Source organism: Rhincodon typus, chromosome 4, assembly GCF_021869965.1.
Source record: "Rhincodon typus isolate 14 chromosome 4, sRhiTyp1.1, whole genome shotgun sequence".
In the NCBI taxonomy this organism is placed as follows: domain Eukaryota; kingdom Metazoa; phylum Chordata; class Chondrichthyes; order Orectolobiformes; family Rhincodontidae; genus Rhincodon; species Rhincodon typus.
Window position 1 is genome coordinate 45191514 of NC_063335.1, and position 19293 is coordinate 45210806.

General features: G+C 42.5%; 1 long non-coding RNA gene across 2 annotated transcripts in view; it reads left to right on the forward strand.

Annotated features, from left to right (window-relative positions):
* Positions 1 to 2578: 2578 nt before the first annotated feature.
* LOC125483032 overlaps positions 2579 to 19293 on the forward strand; it is a 75023-nt gene continuing 58308 nt past the window's right edge. The window contains exons 1-3 of one of the 2 annotated variants that reach the window (XR_007262026.1): positions 2579 to 2729; positions 2850 to 2988; positions 5318 to 5419. This is a non-coding gene — a long non-coding RNA (uncharacterized LOC125483032). Of the gene's footprint in view, positions 2730 to 2849; positions 2989 to 3816; positions 3948 to 5317; positions 5420 to 19293 lie in introns of those variants that run through there. The other variant, XR_007262027.1, reaches the window with a different exon arrangement.

Here is a 19293-nt window from a genome sequence, read left to right on the forward strand (position 1 = left end):
CCCAAAAGCAGGCTGGGGGAAACCAGTGCATCTGACAGGCTTATAGACCCTCCATTCCTGCCTTAGTGTACCCATAGTTTCCAATACTCCCACAGTGGTGATCTGGCTGCTTTTGCTACTTTTTTTAAAATTTGAGTTTTTAAATAAGTTAGATAGAGAGTATCATAGAGACACCTTCTCAGTCACTTACTCTTTCCTCCAGCCTGCAATTCTGTTCAAAATGAAAGGCCTCTGATTAGCTCTCCATCTTAGAGGAGCTATCAGCCACCATTGGTCAAGGAACCTTTCTCCATGCCAATTAAAATGGTGCTTTGCTCAAAATCCCAGATCAGTGACTATATCCCCCAGCCCCTGAACGTGGATTTGGAACTACCAAAGACGAAATTTTGCCTTTGGGTGGGTGAGAAATGTCTGACTCATGTGTTCTCACCATTTACAATCTATCATCACAGAGAATCAATCTCAATTAACATTACTTTGATCACACACAGGCGAGATTTCCAATTTTTTTTCCAATTCCACCTTGGCTGGTTGCAACAAGGTTAATTCCCTTCCCTTGTGAATACCTCTTCCCCAGGCCCAAAGAAATTATGCTTTTAAACAGAGTCAATTTAGCCAGACTTTCCTGAATTAAGAAAAAGTTTATTAATTACTTGATATGAGAAGAAAAAGTAATACAACATACAAACAAACACATTTAAAAATAACAGGGGAGAGCAAAAAGAGAAATAGTAAAAATAAGAAATATGGTTCAGTCTCTGAATTGTTCGTGAAGAGCAGCTAGTTGAATGCTATGGCTGTTGCAGTAGATGTTACCAGTAGAGTTGAGATTGCTAGTGAAATAATTGATTTCAAAATCCTTATTTTTGCAGATTGTTTGAGATTCTGTAGTTTTCAGCTGTGATTGAACTCCCTGAAGGACATTAGTGAGCCAGATGATTGACTGTGTTGCAAATGATCAATGAGAAGATTGCCAATTAAATGTAGCTGCAGTGATGGGAACCATCTGATTCATTAACGCCCTTTAGGGAAGGAAACTGCCATCCTTAGTTGGTCTGGCCTACATGTGATTCGAGGGTAATGTGGGTGATTCTTAACTCTGCCCATCCCTAATTGCCCAATAAATGCTAGCTTACCCAGCTATGCTTTCATCCTATGAACAAAAAAAATAAAACTACATGCAGACTGAACGTGCTTAAGGTTCAGATGCTGGTCGAAGGTCCTCGAACATTGGCATCTCGATGATGCAGAGTTATCAGCAATGACGCAAAAAGAGGCCAATCCAAGGACATTATGGGAGGTGGACATGACCACTTTATTATCTGTTACATAAGAATTATATTGGACCCTACTAAATGCAATGATAGGTTTCATGGTTGGTGTGGGTCTGGGAGGTCAATAGCTCACAGTACAGCAGACCCTCCCTTTTTAATGCAAGGTGCTGGTCACTTAGCTCATGTAGCACCTTCAGTAAGTTGCTGCACATACTGAGGCTGAGGCTCAGATTGCTTCTCAGTGAACCCTCATCTTCCCAATGCTGGCTCCTTTGAATAAGGGCATCCCAGTGTAACACAAGCAACCCTACATTGCCCAGTGGATGGTGAGCACCCTGCCCACTACTGTGTTAGTATCAGCAGTGAGGCACTCAAGGGGGCATTAATTGCTCCTTTGAGTGCCTCAATCAGCAATGGAGAGGCCATCCATGAGCCCTTCTGCCATGGATTTGGGAAGACAACGGGGACCCGACCCATCACCCTCTCACCTGAGTAAATGACCCCTCTATCATCAAACCCACCCCAGGGGAGGGCGCTAAACTGTGCCCAACTTTTAATGGAAAATGGCAGAGATGAAACTGGATGGAGAAGCCAAACAGCAATCCTGTCAGAGTGAAAGGCAGAGCTTTACCAGGGTGGGTATTCCACCAAGAGAAATGGCAGTGAATTAAACACTAACATAAAAGGATGAAGTTGTTAATTGTGTTTGTCATAAGTTTTGGGTTACCATTGTTTGTTGCAGCTTGTTTGGCTGCACTAATATATTGGAAACACAGTGTAATTTTAAAAATTCTCTGTTCAATGAAGCGAATTAGTAAATTATCTACTCTAAAATCTTACTTTAATGATCTGACTCTAATTTAAATTGTTTGATAAACTGTGGGAACACTTGATTTCAATTTTTCTCCAGTAGAGATAACGGGAACAGAGGCTTCTGCTGTGCTTTAGTGATAACGATTAAGCCACAAAAGCCACAAGTTGCAGGCCCTGCCCCCGAAGACTGACATTTTTCTAGAAGATCACTGACCTAATTTGGTCATTACATCCTGAGTCAGCGTCATCCTCGCATGACATTTCACCAGTTTGTAAGTGTAGATGGCCCTAAGTGTTGCTCGATAGCGCAGCTAAACCTCAACTAAAAATAAACAAGAGTCGGAGGGCTGGATGTGCAATTGTCGATGTGGGGTGGGGAATTGGTGCAGGCAGAGTTTAGATGTTATGTGAAAGAGCGGCGCTGATCCCTTTGCTAGTTTGTACATTTCAGTTTGCAATTTCAGAAAGCTCCTCGCCACCGATGAACGATCTCTTAAACTCCTCTGATTGGGTGCTGAGCTCACCTCCCATCCACTCACATTGACTAAAATGTGTTGCCAGAGCGGTGAATTATCAGGATCCTGGCAGTCCTTTGAAAATTCGACCCTTGCGATTCGGATTGACGTTATAATAATTTTTCATGTAATCATACCATATTATTTTTTATGTGTAGTGTTTTAACTTAAAATAAAAAGGTTAACACCCAGCAGAATACTCTGTAGAGTACAGTACAAGTGTCAAGCATTCGTTTGTTTTTTGCAGTTTGGACATACTCGTTAACCCTTTGTTTAAAAAAAAGGGTTTATTTAAGGTGTTTGCAGTTTCTCCGGCAAGGTCCGGAATAGGCTATTGCAACCTTCCTTCAGATAGAAGCAAACCCAAAGGCGGTGACGACATCCCGGTAAATCAGCTTTCTCGACTAATTTCTAAGTAGCTGTTGGTATTTTGACACTTCAAGAAATATTTCCATTTGTAGCTGCTGTAATGTGGCGTGTTGCAAGATTTCCTTCCCCAGAGGCTGACAGTGCGCACTGACAGCTGCAATGCAAAGACATTGCTTTACTGTTTCCATGGAAATATGCACAGACTCCCAGAATTTGGCTTCAACTGATCACCATGGTCCCACAGGAGACGGTTGCCAACTGCAAGGCTGGATGAATTCCCAGAGGTCTCGTCACATGAATGCCTCTCTCTAACATCCCCTTCCCACCCCCAGCCACTGGCCACCCAATAGGAGGGAACATCTACCCCAACAGCTCCCCTCTCCTTTGCTGTCCCCTCCCCTTGTGGATTGAGGCTATGGAATTTCCTTGGGCAACAGAGACTGGGGAGCTGGCTTCGAAACACAACTGGCCACCTCATTCCCTCAGCGAGACCGGCCATGTGTCTGTTTAAGGTTAAGAACCAAGAACCTCTGTATATGGCAAACTACAGAAAATGTAAAGCAGCACAAAAAACGTGGTGTGGAGGGAGGAAAGGCACAGGATCTGATGGAACCAGTCTCAATTTGCTTTTCCACCTTGAAGTAATTCAGGACAGCAACACCTGAGGGCACATGTCCTTTGCACATACTTAAACTGGATATTTCCTTGTGCAGCAAAGGTTTACCAGGCTGATTCCGGGGATGGCGGTCTGATGTATGAGGAGAGATTGACTAGGTTGGGATTGTTTTCGTTGAAGTTCAGACGATTGAGGGGTGATCTCATAAAGACTTATCAAATTCTAACAGGACTGGACAGGGTAGATGCAGGGAGAATATTCCTGATGGTGGATGTATCCAGAACCAGGGGTCACAGTCTGAGGATTTGGGATAGACGACTTAGGACGGAGATGAGGAGACATTTCTTCACCCAAAGACTGGTGAGTCTGTGGAATTCATTACCACAGGAAGTAGTTGATGCCAAAACATTGAATGTATTCAAGAGGTGAATAGATATAGCACTTGGGACAAATGGGATCAAAGGTTATGGGGAGAAAGCAGGATTAGGCTATTGAGTTGGATGATCAGCCATGATTGTGAAGAATGATGGATCAGGCTCAAAGGGCCAAATGGCCTCCTCCTGCTCCGATCTTCTATGTTTTAATGTTTGTAATTGGATCTTCCCATAATCAGATCTTGCCCGATTTACTTAATAACCAAGTAAATGTAATGATATATATTGTATATTTTATATCTCTGATCAATCTGGTGTTGACATAGGTTTCTACGTGTACAAAGGTTTTATTGACAGTAGTTTAAAATATTTACTTCAGATTTCTACATCTTTGTTTTCTCTGAGTTCACACCCAGGGTTAACTAATCGATCACACTGAGCACAAATTACAAACAGACTCACATAAGCAAGCAGAGAACAATTAAACACTACAGAACTCAGGATTGAGACAATTCTTATCTCTGTCCTCTGATTGACTAGAATATATTAAATGCCTATATGATTGTTTTACCTTCATTAAATAGAAATGTATAAGGTTGCAGTTTAGATTGGAGACCAAATTTATTCAACATTAAACAAGCAAACAAACAACCCTCAGCTATAAACTCTATTAACAGGCACTTCTAATGTCCTTTTCCTCAATACTATATTGATCCTGTAATGCTGTTTGTCTACGTATCTGTCAGTGTGTCACTAAGCAGACGTTATCCTGCCTCTTAATCACTTAGCTGTTTTCACCCATAACCATCGAACATCCTGCTCAATACAAAAGGGGAGACAATGGACCACGTTGCTCCTACTTTTCAGGTTGAAAACCTGGAGAAAAATAAATAATTTTATGGTGCTATGTCCACATCCCAATGACACCTTAAAAATCTTGGAATCAATATTTTGTCAGCCAACATTTTCAGGAATCTCTAAGCTGCCTCAATCATGTGTTGGACACACCAGGATTATTTGGATTGAATGCAGATTTACCAGTGGTCCTTAAAGCGACTACTGATAATGGCCATGGAGAAATTAAGTTTCTCTTATGCTTCTTTCTGAATGAGGAGCCTGAAGGAGTAGCAGCACCACTACCAGCCCTCGATCAGCTGCCTTCCTTTGATTCGCCACTTCAAGGATGCTGCTGCAAGGCAACTGGCTTAGTTGAAGGGCACCAAAATTATGACTTTCTTTGGGAGATGCATGGTAGCTTTTGCAAATTTGTATGAATGACTAAGAAGACACCCAAGTGATAATTCCTAGTATTAAGATTCTTATTTAGTATTTAACTCACTGCCATATCTCTTCCAGGCATGCCTACCTTGAAGAAGTTCTGCTCCTCTGACAGGAGTTCTGTTCCAGTCTTTTCTCTTGTCCACCGTCATTAATTTTGCTGTCCTGGTGTTTGACAAGGTATGTGCTAAAACTCATTTCCACAGCTGCATCACATTCCTCAGTCATTGCCTCTGGCTCAGACCCACCCCTGTGGATTCCAACTCAAGTTTCATCCGTCATTTGAATCCAGCCAGGATCATAGGTATCTCCATGATGTTCAACTTTCTACAGGCAGCTGTTCTCACTGCACCTGATATCCACACTGAGAGCTATGCATTGTCATATAAACGTTCTCCACCTCTCTCTCCAACAGCACTGCATCACGTTGGCTCAAAGCTGCACTGCTCCCCAGTTCCACTTCACCATCCTCATCATTCGCCATGCTAACAAGAAACTTCTTATTTTCATTTCAGGCGTTAAGGAACACAAGATGCAACAATTCAAAACTCGGAGAACAATTACACTGATGCCCTCCCACTCAAATACCACCCCTAACTGAATTATGTATCCATTAGATGCATATGCCCCAGATCCCTGATAACAACCACTCCCTGATCAGTCCTCCCAACCCTACATGATTTCAATCTCCTGGGACCTGACATCAACCCACCAATGCCTGAACCTGCCTTGGCTTCAACATGCCATCACTCACTAGTCCCAACACCTGCTGGTCTGGGCACACCCTCAACCGCTGGCTGTGACATACCCCTCACCCACCAGGCATGCCATCCCCCTCGCACTCTGGCATGACATTCTCCTCATTTGGTGGCCCGGTCATACCCATCATCAGCTGTCCCTGACAAAATTCTCTAGCTATCACCACCCTGACATGCCAAACCAAATCACTGCTAGCCCAGCACCACTTGGACTTAACCTACCCTAAGCACTACATTACTTAGCTGGCACCTGGTCCACTGGGTACTCTACCCACCTGGCATCTTACTTAACAGGCACTCCATCCACCAGGCACCCTGACCACTTGGCATCCTAACCCCATTAACTGACTGCCACCCTTACTCTATGCTCACATAACATATTCACCTTTTCTCAGCACCTGTCAAAGTGTCTTGCTGTTCTGCTGGACACCGAAATCACAGAATATGGCACAGTGACTGTTATAAGGTGCAGGGTGCCATGGTGTGACTTCCCTGCCCCCTCACCCGTCCTCTGTATCCTGCACAATAGGGTAAATGTTACATTTTCATGTACACTCTGCATTTCTGAAGAAGCCAGGATGGAAATTGCTCAGTACTGGTAACAGTACTAATGGAAAAATGTACCACTCGATTGGCAATCAAACTGTGATTGGTATTCCGTGGAACATCCAAGTCATTATTAAAGAATTGCAAATTCTTTGGCTTTCTGTACTGCATTCTGTATTGTATTACAATTAGTTAGAAACTTAATGAGTGTCACCAGTCTTTGGTAACAGCATGTTGGTGCCCAGCATTGCCATGGCTGCACTGTTGTCAGGGCAGAATGTTGCTACTCAAAGCCCAGAAGGAGCTAGGTAACAAGGTCAAGCTAAAACAAAACGACTAGCTGTTCTCAGCTAAGTGCTGCGCTTGTGGGTTTGTTCATACTGTACATGTTTGAACAATAATACTGCAGATGATTTAACTGCTGTGCAATCTTGTTCCGATTGCAGTGTATGTGAAGGCTGTGCAATACATTGACTTGAGAAAATAGGCTTTGTCTTGCACAGTGTTAAACTGTGCAATATTAAATTGTATAATGTTTAACTGTACGCCATTAAGTAGTGCAATATTAAACTATGCAATACTAAACCATGCAGCATTAATGTTTAAACTAACTGTAAAACATGGAATGAGGAAACCTATGTAGAATTTCAGAATTGCATTCAATTAAAAATAGAGTTGGGGATTTTATGTTTGGGATGCAAAAGTTGCTATTGTTTAAGGGGAAGGGAATGCATTGTTGGAAGCAAAGGAAGAAATAGGTAACTTTTTATCAAAGAGGTGTACACCAAATCTCATGAAACTGGTCTTCCATGTCCTCCTAATGAAGAAATCGAGCAGAAGAGATGAGCTGTTTAAGGTGGGGGCCAGAAACCCATCAAGAATATCAAGGGTGGAGGTTGTGGCATGAAATGATATTTATATGAGTCCCAATTTTGCTTACAATGTAAATTTCTCCTGAGCAATGTGGTCAGGTGGCTGCCAGCAGAAATGGCAACAAGATTGGTTAAAAGCTACAATCAAGCATGCTGGGAATTTTTGTCAAGTTTGTTTAAACCCTGACATCAGTTAAACTACAGCCAGGACATCAAGGTGCAGGGCTGGATGAACACAGCAGGCCAAGCAGCATCACAGGAGCAGAGAGACTGATGTTTCGGGCCTAGACCCTTCATCAGAAAAGGGGGAGGGGAAGGGGGTTCTGAAATAAATAGGGAGAGAGTGGGAGGCGGATAGAAGATGGATAGAGGAGAGGATAGGTGGAGAGGAAACAAACAGGTCGAAGAGGCGGGGATGGGGCCGGTAAAAGTGAGTGTAGGTGGGGAGTTAGGGAGGGGATAGGTCAGTCCAGGGAGGACGGACAGGTCAAGGGGGCGGGATGAGGTTAGTCGGTAGGAGATGGAGGTGCGGCTTGAGGTGGGAGGAAGAACAGGTTAGGGAGGCAGGGACGAGCTGGACTGGTTTTGGGATGTGGTAGGGGAAGGGGAGATTGTGAAGCTTGTGAAATCCACATTGATACCATTGGGCTGCAGGGTTCCCAAGCGGAATATGAGTTGCTGTTCCTGCAACCTTCGGGTGGCATCGTTGTGGCACTGCAGGAGGCCCAGGATGGACATGTCGTCTGAGGAATGGGAGGGGGAGTTGAAATGGTTCGCGACTGGGAGGTGCAGTTGTTCTGCAAAGCGGTCCCCGAGCCTCCGCTTGGTTTCCCCGATGTAGAGGAAGCCACACCGGGTACAACGGATGCAGTATACCACATTGGCAGATGTGCAGGTGAACATCTGCTTGATGTGGAAAGTCTTCTTGGGGCCTGGGATGGGGGTGAGGGAGGAGGTATGGGGGCAGGTGTAGCACTTCCTGCGGTTGCAGGTTGTGATCTTCGGTTTCTTGTGCTGGCCAAATAAAGCAAGCATCATGGTGTCTCTAAATATATGCTGTTTATATGAAGTATGGTGTGTGCATGTTTATGGCTTGGTGTAAACATTTGGGAGTTGTTTACCAGTAAATTCCCTTGGCTGGGATTGAACAATGTGATCAGGCTTTGATCAATTAATTGGCTAAGTGTTTAACGGAACAAAGGAATTTTCTCAAAAGAAGCCTCCCATGCCACATTTGAAAAGCATATGCCTTGAAGTAATTTTCAGAGAAGATAAAGAACCATGAGGCACGACCCACACAGAGAACAAAGTTGGCCACATCACGCAAATCGGCGTAGTATTTGTTTCAAGCCAAACTTACTGAGTTAAAGTAAAAGTTAGGCTTAAATGTAAATTAAGTTACAGTAAAGTGAAATTAAATGAAGTGAGTTAAAGCTGAAGTAAAATTAGATGAAGAGAGAAGTAAACGTTGCAATGAATGTGTGGTTTATATTGAGTATTGGTAGTTAAAGAGTTAAATTAAGAAAAGGGTTTGTTTACTTGAAGTCTGAGTCTGGTCCCTGTCTTTTGTCTATCACACAAGGGAAGAATACCTAGACAAAAGGTTTGAATACTCCTTTTCAGGCAACAGCAGCTAAGTTAGGTTATCAAGCTGAAATATTCCACAGATCAGGCAGGATCTGTGGAGAGAGAAACTGAATTATGCTACTGCTTGAGGTGACCAATCATCAGAACTAGAGAAAGGTTGAAATTTAAGAGTTTTTAAGCCGGTGAAAGAGGGAAGAATGTAGGTGAGGTCTCCTATACTTTGGGGGAGACCAAATGTAAACTGGGTAACTACTTCCTTCAACAGTGTTCAATCTATTTAATCTGTAAGTACAACCCTAAGCTTCTGGTTGCTTGTCATTTTTATTTCTCCACCGTATTCCTGTGCTGGCCTTTCTGTCCATATCCTGTTGCAGTGTTCCAGTGAAACTCAATGCAAGCTTGAAGAACAGCACCTTAGCTTTTGACTCAGCTCACTACAACCATCTGGATTTTACATCGGATTCAGCAACAACAGACTATAACCTCTGCCACATTACCTTCTTCACTGTATTTGTTTTTTTATTATTGGGATTGGTTTTGTCTGATTTCCTTCTTTATCCTTTCATATTGCGCTCAGAATGTATGTAGCCATTCAAACTGCATCTAGGCATGTTTGTTGTTTCTTGACCATTTACTATCCATTAGCACACTCTTTTGTGGTTCTATCATTAAATGTTTCAGCATTTAATCTCTCCTGCCCTTCAGTCCTGATGAAGGGCCCTGACCCAAAATGTTGACTTACCTCCTCCTCAGATGCTGTCTGATCTGCTGTGTTCCTCTAGCTCCAGTTTATCAACACTGACTTCCAGCATCTGCAGTCCTTGCTATCAACCTATCACAGACCTCTACTTTTGCTCTTCCTGCCCCTTTCCTCCTTCCACCGGCTCAGAAACTCTTACATTTTTATCTTTCTTCACTTCTGATAAAAGGTCATCTCCAGTTGATCAGTTAACTGTTTGCCTTCACAGATACTGGCCAGTCTGTTGACCATTTCTAATATTTTTGTTCTGTTTGTTTCAGATTTTCAGCACTGACAGTTTTTTGCTTTGGTGAAAGTTATCTTCTCCCTTGATTCTTTCTTGCTGCCCTTTTTCCCTATGAACTCCCTCACTGATGACCTTTCCAGCACCAAAGAACTCCAAGGTGAAAATGGGATCTGTCAGTAAGGAATGGAGGCTCTGCAGATGTCACTTCAGTAGCTTGTCGATTCATGTCTCTGGGATCCTGGTCTGCAGAGCATGATGCTGGGTGAACATTGTGGTCTCATGGGGATTGTATGGAGGACTAAGCTTGGAGGACCTGAGACAGGAGTCAGTAAAGAACCCCCACCATCCTCAATGTCAATAGTCAAGAAGGATCTGTACGGGTCACACCTGACCACAAGGACCCCTAACAACTGAATTCCACACAACTTCAAGTTTTTGAAGACAGGTTGGAGAGAGCAGTCAGCTTCTGAGAAGTTTGGGAGTGTCATTTCTCAGGGTCTGCAAGCTTTAAATCAGTACTTCTGAATGTTTTTTTCCACTCTGACCCCAATTTGAGGCTTGAAAATTGATATGACCTTGGTGAAGTTGAGAACTTTTAGTTGAGCAGTTGGATCTTGGCCATTTGTACTGCAGAGCCTTCAATTCCAAAATTTCAGATTGGGACCCCATTTGGGGTCCTGATCCTCACTTTGGGAAGGCCTACTCTAAATGATATAGCAAGATACCAGCCTTCCCAGTGATCTGTGGGCATTCTTGTTAACCACTGGAGAAGTCCCAGCGGTTTGGTGAGTAGCTAATGTTGTTTCTCTGTTCAAGAAGGGAAATAGAGATAATCCAGGAAACTATCAACTGGTGAGTCTTGCGTTGGTGGTTGGGAAGCTATTGGAGAAAATTCTTAGGAATAGGATTTGGAAAAACATGGCCTAGTTAGGGACAGTCAGCATGGCTTTGTGAGAGGCAGATCATGTCTTACTAACTTGATTGAATTTTTAGAGGAGGTGACAAAGGCGATTAATGAATGTAGAATAGTGGATGTTGTCTGCATGGATTTAGTAAGGCTTTTGACAAGGTCCCTTCTGGTCGGCCTATCCAGAAGATTAAGATGCATGGGATCCACAGTGACTTTACTTGTCAGAATTGGCTTGCCCACAGAAGGCAGAGGGTAGTGGTGGAAGGGTGTTTTTCTGGCTGGAGTTGTGTGATTATTGGTGTTCTGCAGGGATACGTACTGGGACCTCTGCTGTTTGTGATGTATATATAAATTACTTGGATGAAAATGTAGATGGGTGGGTTAGCAAGTTTGCAGATGATACAAACATTGTTGGAGTTGTGGTAGTGTAGAAGGTTGCTGAAGGATACAGCAGGATATAGGTCAGTTGCAGATTTGGGTGGAGAAATGGCAGATGAAGTTTAATCCAGGTCAGTGTGAGGTGCTGCACATTGAAGGATCAAACGTGAAGGAAAAGTATGTGGTTAACGGCAGGACCCTGAACAGTAGTGATAAACATAGGGATCTTGGTGTTCAAGTCCATAGCTCCCTGAAAGTGGTCACACAAGTAGATAGGGTGGTAAAGAAAGTGTATGACATGCTCGCCTTTAGTGGTGGGGAAATGAGTATAGGATGTCATGTTACAGCTGTATAAGACTTTTGTTAGGCTACACTTGGAGTATTGCATTCAATTCTGGTCGCCACATTACAGGAAGGATGTGGAGGCTTTAAAGAGGGTGCAGAAGAAGTTTACCAGGATGCTGCCTGGATTAGAGGGTATGAGCTATAAGGAGATGCAGAAGGATCTAGACCTGAAACGTCAGCTTTCCTGCTCCTCTGATGCTGCTTGGCCTGCTGTGTTCATCCAGCTCTACACCTTGTTATATCCAGGTAAAACTTGGGTTGTTTTCTCTGGAACGATGGACACTGAGGGGAGACTTGATCGAAATCTATGAAATCATGAGATGCATAGATAGGGTTGATGGTCAGAATCTTTCTCCCAGAGTTAAAATGTCTAATACTAGGGGGCATGCATTTAAGGTAAGAGGGTAAAGTTCAAAGCAGTTGTGAGAGACAAGTTTTTTACACAGAGAGTGATAGGAGTCTAGAATGCATTGCCAGGGGTGGTGGTGGAAGCAGATACGATAGGAGCATTTAAGGGACTTTTAGATAAGCACATGAATATGCAAGGAGTGGAGAGATATGGACCAAGGCAGACAGAAGGGAGTAGTTTAATTTTGTATCACGTTCGGCACAACATCATGGGCCAAAGGGCCTGTTCCTTTGTTGTACAGTTCTATGTTCTATGTTCTATGTTCTATTCAAGTCTAGGAATGCAGCACAAGTGGTGTTGTTGGAATCCACCTCTGCAATAACACCATCTCACTTTCTCACTAAAGTCTTTAAATTTCCTCTTCAGCACCAGTATACAGGCTTTGCACACACATTCAGTAGCAACACAGGCTACTGCAGAGTGGTCCAGAGTATTAGAATCCCTGAAAAGAGGAGTATCTCCATTCCAAGAGTATCACAGTACCATAGTACAGCTGCACTACTGGTGCCCAGACCCTACACTTATCACCTTGGCAGTTTAAAGGACGTAGAAAGGCACCAGAGGCTCACAGAGTGGTTAAAAATTACATAGTGTAAATTTTGTGATGTGAAGTCCTGTGTTCCACATGGTGTCCATTCTTTGAATGGTTTGATGTATGAGAGGATGTTGGAAGTGAGTTTGTATTGGGACATTAATCGTTCCCTGACTCCTTACTGAACCATTGGCTCCATAAGCTACCAAGGCAAAGTGAGAGTGTATAGCTGCCTGAAAACTCTTCTATGAGGAAACTGGTCATCCTGCCTCTCAGTATAGAATAATCCCACTTGTTTCTGTCGTTTCCTCCTCTTCCAGCTACTGGTCTGTTACTAGTGGATTGAAATGGATGGAAACACATAGCCAACTCCACAATAAATGAGGCAGGACAGAAGAATAGAAGGAAAATAAAAGACTTCCTTTCATGAAATTACTAAAAGGCAGATTGGATGATTCCTTCCTAGTTGCGCATAAATATCTGAAATCACTTCAATTCAAGCTGAGGTTTCAGATAAAGTTTGCTGATATTTCAAACCTGTGATCTCCCTAATTCCCAGTTTTGATACTGTTGAGAGGTAACCTATCCTGCTGTTCTGTAGGCATAACATCAATTCTACTGTCACTGGTGGAACTGCTGCGACAGAATCCTCTACCTAGAATCCTGCTACAAGCCTGCTTGCTCCCCTTGGGGGACAGGTGTACTGTCTGACATTATCCACTTTGACTAGAATCTTAAGTGCAGTTTTGAATGATCTAACGCGAGCATCCCACTTATGCTATTACCTCCAGCGCTTTGCATTGAAACATTTTAGTTGCTAAAATAAAAATGCGCATTTTGGAAAGGAGTACTGAAGATTTATTGGTCCTGTGCTTGGTTTTCATAAATGCATACACATAAATTTAGCAATGGAATGATCTATGCCCAAGCTGTGCAGGTATTGACCCCATTACTAAATTTGTGGGGCTTCTTATAACCCCACCCTGCAGACAGATGAGGAGACAGTCAGCTTCCTGGCCATGTTCATGCAGACATTTTTATTACCTTACTTGGAGGGGAATCAATGCCTTCTATCTATTCTAAGACAAATAAGTTTGCATTACCCTGCATAGTTTAGCAGTGAGCAGCTTGGCAGTCTGTGCAGTCAGATTCAAAATTGGCCAGTGCACAAAATTGGGACAGGTTTGGCACCCCTCTCATTGACTTCAATGAAATGGAAAATTTGGTGGTGTGTATAATGGGTGCTGATTCCACTACTGCCTTTGCTCATCACCCTATTCCCCTTGTCTTCATACAAGATGGAGGGACATATACAGGCAAAGCGAAAACTGATTCAGTGACACTGTGCATTGGGCACCACAAATGTGGCACCAGCATTATAAATAACATGGATTTATGCTTTTAATTGCCCATATATTACCTTCCCAATCTTCCTGGCATTACAAAGTTGGTGGCAAGGAATTTTCAAATAAATGGGAGACAAAATCCAAGGCTTAGTTCAACTTTGGCTATCTAATCACCTTTGGCAGAATCCTAGAAATATTTAGGAAACAGACTGCGGCTGTTGGTATGCAGAACGTTTATCAATCAAAGAACCACAGAATGGTATTCTTGGATTCTGGCCTGATAAGTGCAAGATGAAATGTTTTAACAGCATGTCTCTTTTGGCAAAATCAGATTGACTGAGAAATAGCTACAACAAAAATGTAGTACTTAACTCTGGGTTGATTTTATTAGATATAAAGTAAAAGTGTCAAATCATGCTTTTGGAATAACAGAAAGAAAGATGTGCATTTATGTAGCACTTTTCACCTCAGCAAGTGTTTTACAGCCAACAAAATGGTGGCAGGGTAGCCTGATCTACTTTTTCCATTCTTCTTTCTTTTCTTCAGTTATTTTTCTAGTTTTTCTTACTAAGTTACCTTCCGGAGAGAGGCAGCAGAAATGGTGGTACCGGGTTCATTGAATTTGGTGGTCGGCTAGACGTCCAGTGTGAGGCGGTGGATGGGGGCCTGACCTGGGACTCTCAGTGAGTTCCTGATAACCGGCGTGTGAACTGAAGATGAGGCCGAGGCCTGGCACATGCGGTACCTCGATCAGGGCTTAGGCTGTCTGATGTGTAGCAGCGGCTGAAGGCCTGGATTGAACCCAACACGGTGATGGAAGTTCCACTGACAAGAGCAGGGGAGATCAAGCTGGCCTGGGGAAAGTGTGTCAAAGTGGAGGAGATTGAGTACAGAAGTGTGGTCCCAGCATAGCTAAGCACTTAAGAAAGGCTGCAATGGTTGCACTTGTGGCTTTATTTGTTTATTTTCCAACTTAATACTGAGAAGGACTGTAATGTTTAACTTCTAACTTTATTTCTTTATTCTTTTTCATGCTATACTAAGAGTAACTATAATGTTTAGCTTTTAACTTTATTCATCATTTCTTTCTACCTTGCTCTTAAGTTTCCGTACCTAGGTACTCGTACCTAAGAAACAGCCGTGTGTGGCGTCATTGAAAACTTTTCACTGTAGTCCTGCGCTTTTGCTCTTGAGGACACATGACAATAAAGTTTAAATCTAAATCTAAATACTTCAGAAGTACAATATTTGGTGTAGATGTTATAATTCCTCACATTCACTTTAGAAGTTTTTGAGATGAGTAAGACATTAACCTTGACATAGGACAATGAGCCTCAACTATAAAATTCACGTTAAAGTGGCTTGGATGAAAGAACAGAAGGATGCCAAATTTGCTGACGACACAAAGACACATGGAAAAGTAAGTTCTGAAGAGGAGATAAGGAGACTACAAAAAATATGTTAGGATAGGATAAGTGAATGGTCAAAGAAATGGAATGTAATATGGAAAAATGTGAAATTGCCCACCTTTACAGGGAAAATAAAAACAAAGCACATTATCCAAAGGGTGAGCGATTGCAGAGCTCTGTGATGCAGAGGGAACTGAGTGTTCTAGTGCATGAATCACAAAAGGTTAAACTGCAGGAACAACAATAAGTAATTAAGAAAGTTACACAGAATCCATACAGTGCAGAAACAGGCTATTCAGCTCAACATGTCCTCACCAATTCACCCCCTTACCCTATAGTCCTGCATTTCCCATGGCTAGTCCAGCTAAACTACACATCCCCAGACACCATTTTTTTTTTCTGAAGAAGTGTCTAGACCCAAAACATCAGCTTTTCTGCTCCTCGACCTGCTGCATTCATCCAGCTCTACACCTTGTTATCCCAGACACTACGGCAATTTAGCATGGCCAGTCCACTTAGCCTACACATTTTCGGACTGTGGGAGGAAACCCACACAGACAGTCATCCAAGGTCTGGAATTGAACCCAGGTCCCTGGCACTATGAGATAACAGTGCTAACCACTGTGCCACTCAGTATTTATTGGAAAGGAAATTGAATTCAAAAGTTGGAAGGTTATACTTAAGTTTTATAGGGCATTGGTGAGACCACATCTGAAGTACTGTGCACAGTATCGATCACTTTATTTAAGGAAGGACAGAAATATGATGTATAAAAAAGAGGCTTGACTGACTAAGACCTGGAATGAGTGGGTTGTCTTATGAGAAAAGCTTGTACAGGCTAAGTTTGTAACTGCTGGAGTTCGAACAGTAAAATGTGACTTGGTTGTAACGTCTCAGACCCTGAAGGGTCTTGACAGTGGAGAGGATATTTCCCATTAAGGGAGCATCTAGAACCAGTAGTTACTGTTACAAATTGAGGGTCGCTTATTTCAAACAGAGAGTAGTTATTATTTATTATATAAATAATTATATAAATAAAATTATATTTATAACTTTAGAATTTATTTTCTCTCAAGGGGTTGTGAATCTTTTCAACTAACTTTCTGAAAAGTTGGTGGAGCAGAGTTCTTGAATATTTTTAAGGTAAATGTGGATAGATTCCTGTCAAGCAAGGGATAAAAGGTTATCAGGAGTTGTCAGGAATATGGATTTGTGGTTATAATCAGATCAGCCATGATGTTGTTGAATGGTGGGGTGGGCTTGACAGACTGAATGGCTGACTCCTGCACTCGTTTGTATGTTCATATATTTTTTCTGGTGACATCCCTGAGTAGACAGATTATTAACTCTCCTCAGCTATTGAACAGTACATCGTTATCATATCCCTATGTAATATCCCTGTGCAATGTTCCTGAACAGCTCATTGATACCATGAACCCTCACAGAACTTTCAGGTTAACTGTCCTAAAATAATTGTTTTGTAAAGATATTACATTTGAGACATTGTCCTCTAGGCTTTTTGTTCTGTCAAGTGTATTAATCTTCTCTGAAGTGCATGTTATTTAAAGATACCAAGGTTACTTGTTCTTTCTCTTCTTATAACACTCCGTGTTCATTCTTGTTTTGAAACACAAAGTTGACATCTACAGAGGTTTCTGAGACAAATATTGTGTGTTATTGTATTATTTAGTAAATATGTACTGGTCTAGATTTTGCTGGAAGCTGGATGTCATGGTGTGCCCTACTATCTAGAGTAGTCTGTGTACATTTAAGATTTAAAAATTTTCACTCATCAAGTGGTTGGAAGAATGAGCTGATAATGGTGTGGCGAGGACAAGGACACCACTAGGATCTTAATGAGAAAAAGGACAAGCCAATGAAATCAAAAGATTGAGGAAGAAATAAAGGATGACTATAAGGAGGAGCCATTCCCAGCATGAATGTCAGAGTGGTTACTTGGTTTCACAGCTTGACTTTTGCTTCTCCAGGCCTTCATTCAGTTGCGTTGTCACTACCATTTCCCTGCATGCTTAATGGACACTGACCTCTTCCGACCCTCATCCACACACTTGGGCATTGTTGAACCACAAACCTCACCACATCACTGTGGCTGCTTTTGTAACAACTTTTAGCCCTTCAGAATTTCAATTTGGAGCTCACTAATGCTTTTCAGGCTTCTGCCAGGTCACTTTGCACACATGGACATGCCGACATCTAATGCATTTGCATCGGATGCACCTTAATCCTGTTAGCTTGCTTCTTGAGTGAGTGAGTAGCAAGTGTAGAGAGCAGAGAGGCTTAGTAAATTGGGAGAAGGAGGTGTGTAAGTGTCATTGAGCGGAGATGCTGCATGCAGTGAGTGAGAGATATGGACTTTTGCTCATGGTAATGTTACTGTGCAGTGGCAGATTAGGGTGGGTGTGAGGTAGCAGAAAGAAGATAGCAGCACATATTCTTGCAGAGTGCAGAAAGTCATCGACTTTCTTCTGGCATTGCTAGTTGTTTCATTCTGTCCAAGAAACAGCACTGATGAAGGCCACTATTTGGGTCCAGGCTGGCTGCGTCTGGCATTGTGGCCTCCTTTGCTGATCTACAGGAAACACAAGTCCCTTCTCTCCGCCACCCCATCTACCAGCACCACCAGGTTCCTGTCCAAAAAGTGGAGTGCGAGCTATCCCGCTGGGCCTGGACGTCAGTGATAATGTTGGCGCACTACAGAGCGAAGGGCAGTTTCTAATTAATGGTGTCTGAAATGCTGTAGAGCCAGGAATTAAATACGGTGCTGATTGCATTAACATAGCAAGGTCTTGGCAGTATCACGCACTTCTGCCTAATCTACTGTGCAGTTCCATGAGCTGGGCACCAAAGAGGTTGGTTGCATAATTAACCAGTTGAAGTGCAGACAATCACATGAGACGAGTCAACATGAGTCATGGTGCAATTTCTGCCACAAACCTCCCTGAATACAACGCTTTGCCAATAAATGGGAGAATTCAGTCCAGACACTAGATGAAGCAAGAAACAAAAAAAGGAGAGAGAGAAATGCGAATTAAGAATTTATTTCAAATGCCCTAACTAATTTAGTACCCTTTCTGCCTTTAAGTTTGTCATCAGGGTGAGAACAAAATTGTTGCCTAGTATAAAAACTGAAAAAAATGTGGATGCTGTAAATCAGGGACAAAAACAGAAGTTGCTGGAAAAGCTCAGCAGGTCTGGCAGCATCTGTGAAGAAAAATATCAGAGTTAATGTTTCAGGTCCGGTGACCCTTCCTCAGAACTGTTGTATATGGGTCTGTTCTAACCCTTAGAGCCGGATTTGAAACGTTAACTTTGACTTTTTCTTCACTGATGCTGCCAGACCTGCTGAGCTTTTCCAGCAACTTCTGTTTTTGTTGCCTAGCATGTTGTTTTTCCCCAGATTTCCAGCATCTGCAGTCATTTTTGATTTAATCCAGCAAATTTGATTTAATTATTCATTTTCTGGGAAAAGAAAATTAATTGATTGCTATCAACAATGTGCCTATTGTTTATAAGGGTTCTTGCACTGTTAATTTCAAAACTTAACTTTCTGCAATGAGTTTAGTGATCAATTCGTGCACCAGTGAAGCAACCTCATGAAACTCAAGGGCAGTTTAAGGCTTAGATGCCATTTTTGTGAAACCAACTTGTGGCAGTTCTTAATTCAGAAGGTATCTCTTTGCTGCTATAGATTGCTGACTGCTTGTTGCTGCAACAATGATGTATGTCTTTTAGACAGTATAATTGTTTAATAAAAATCCAAAACCACCTTATTAATCTGAGATAGCAGGAACTGCAGATGCTGGAGAATCCGAGACAACAAGGTGCAGAGCTGGATGAACACAGCAGGCCAAGCAGCATCATAGGAGCAGAAAGGCTGACGTTTCAGGCCTAGACCCTTCATCAGAAGGGTCAGCCTTTCTGCTCCTATGATGCTGCTTGGCCTGCTGTGTTCATC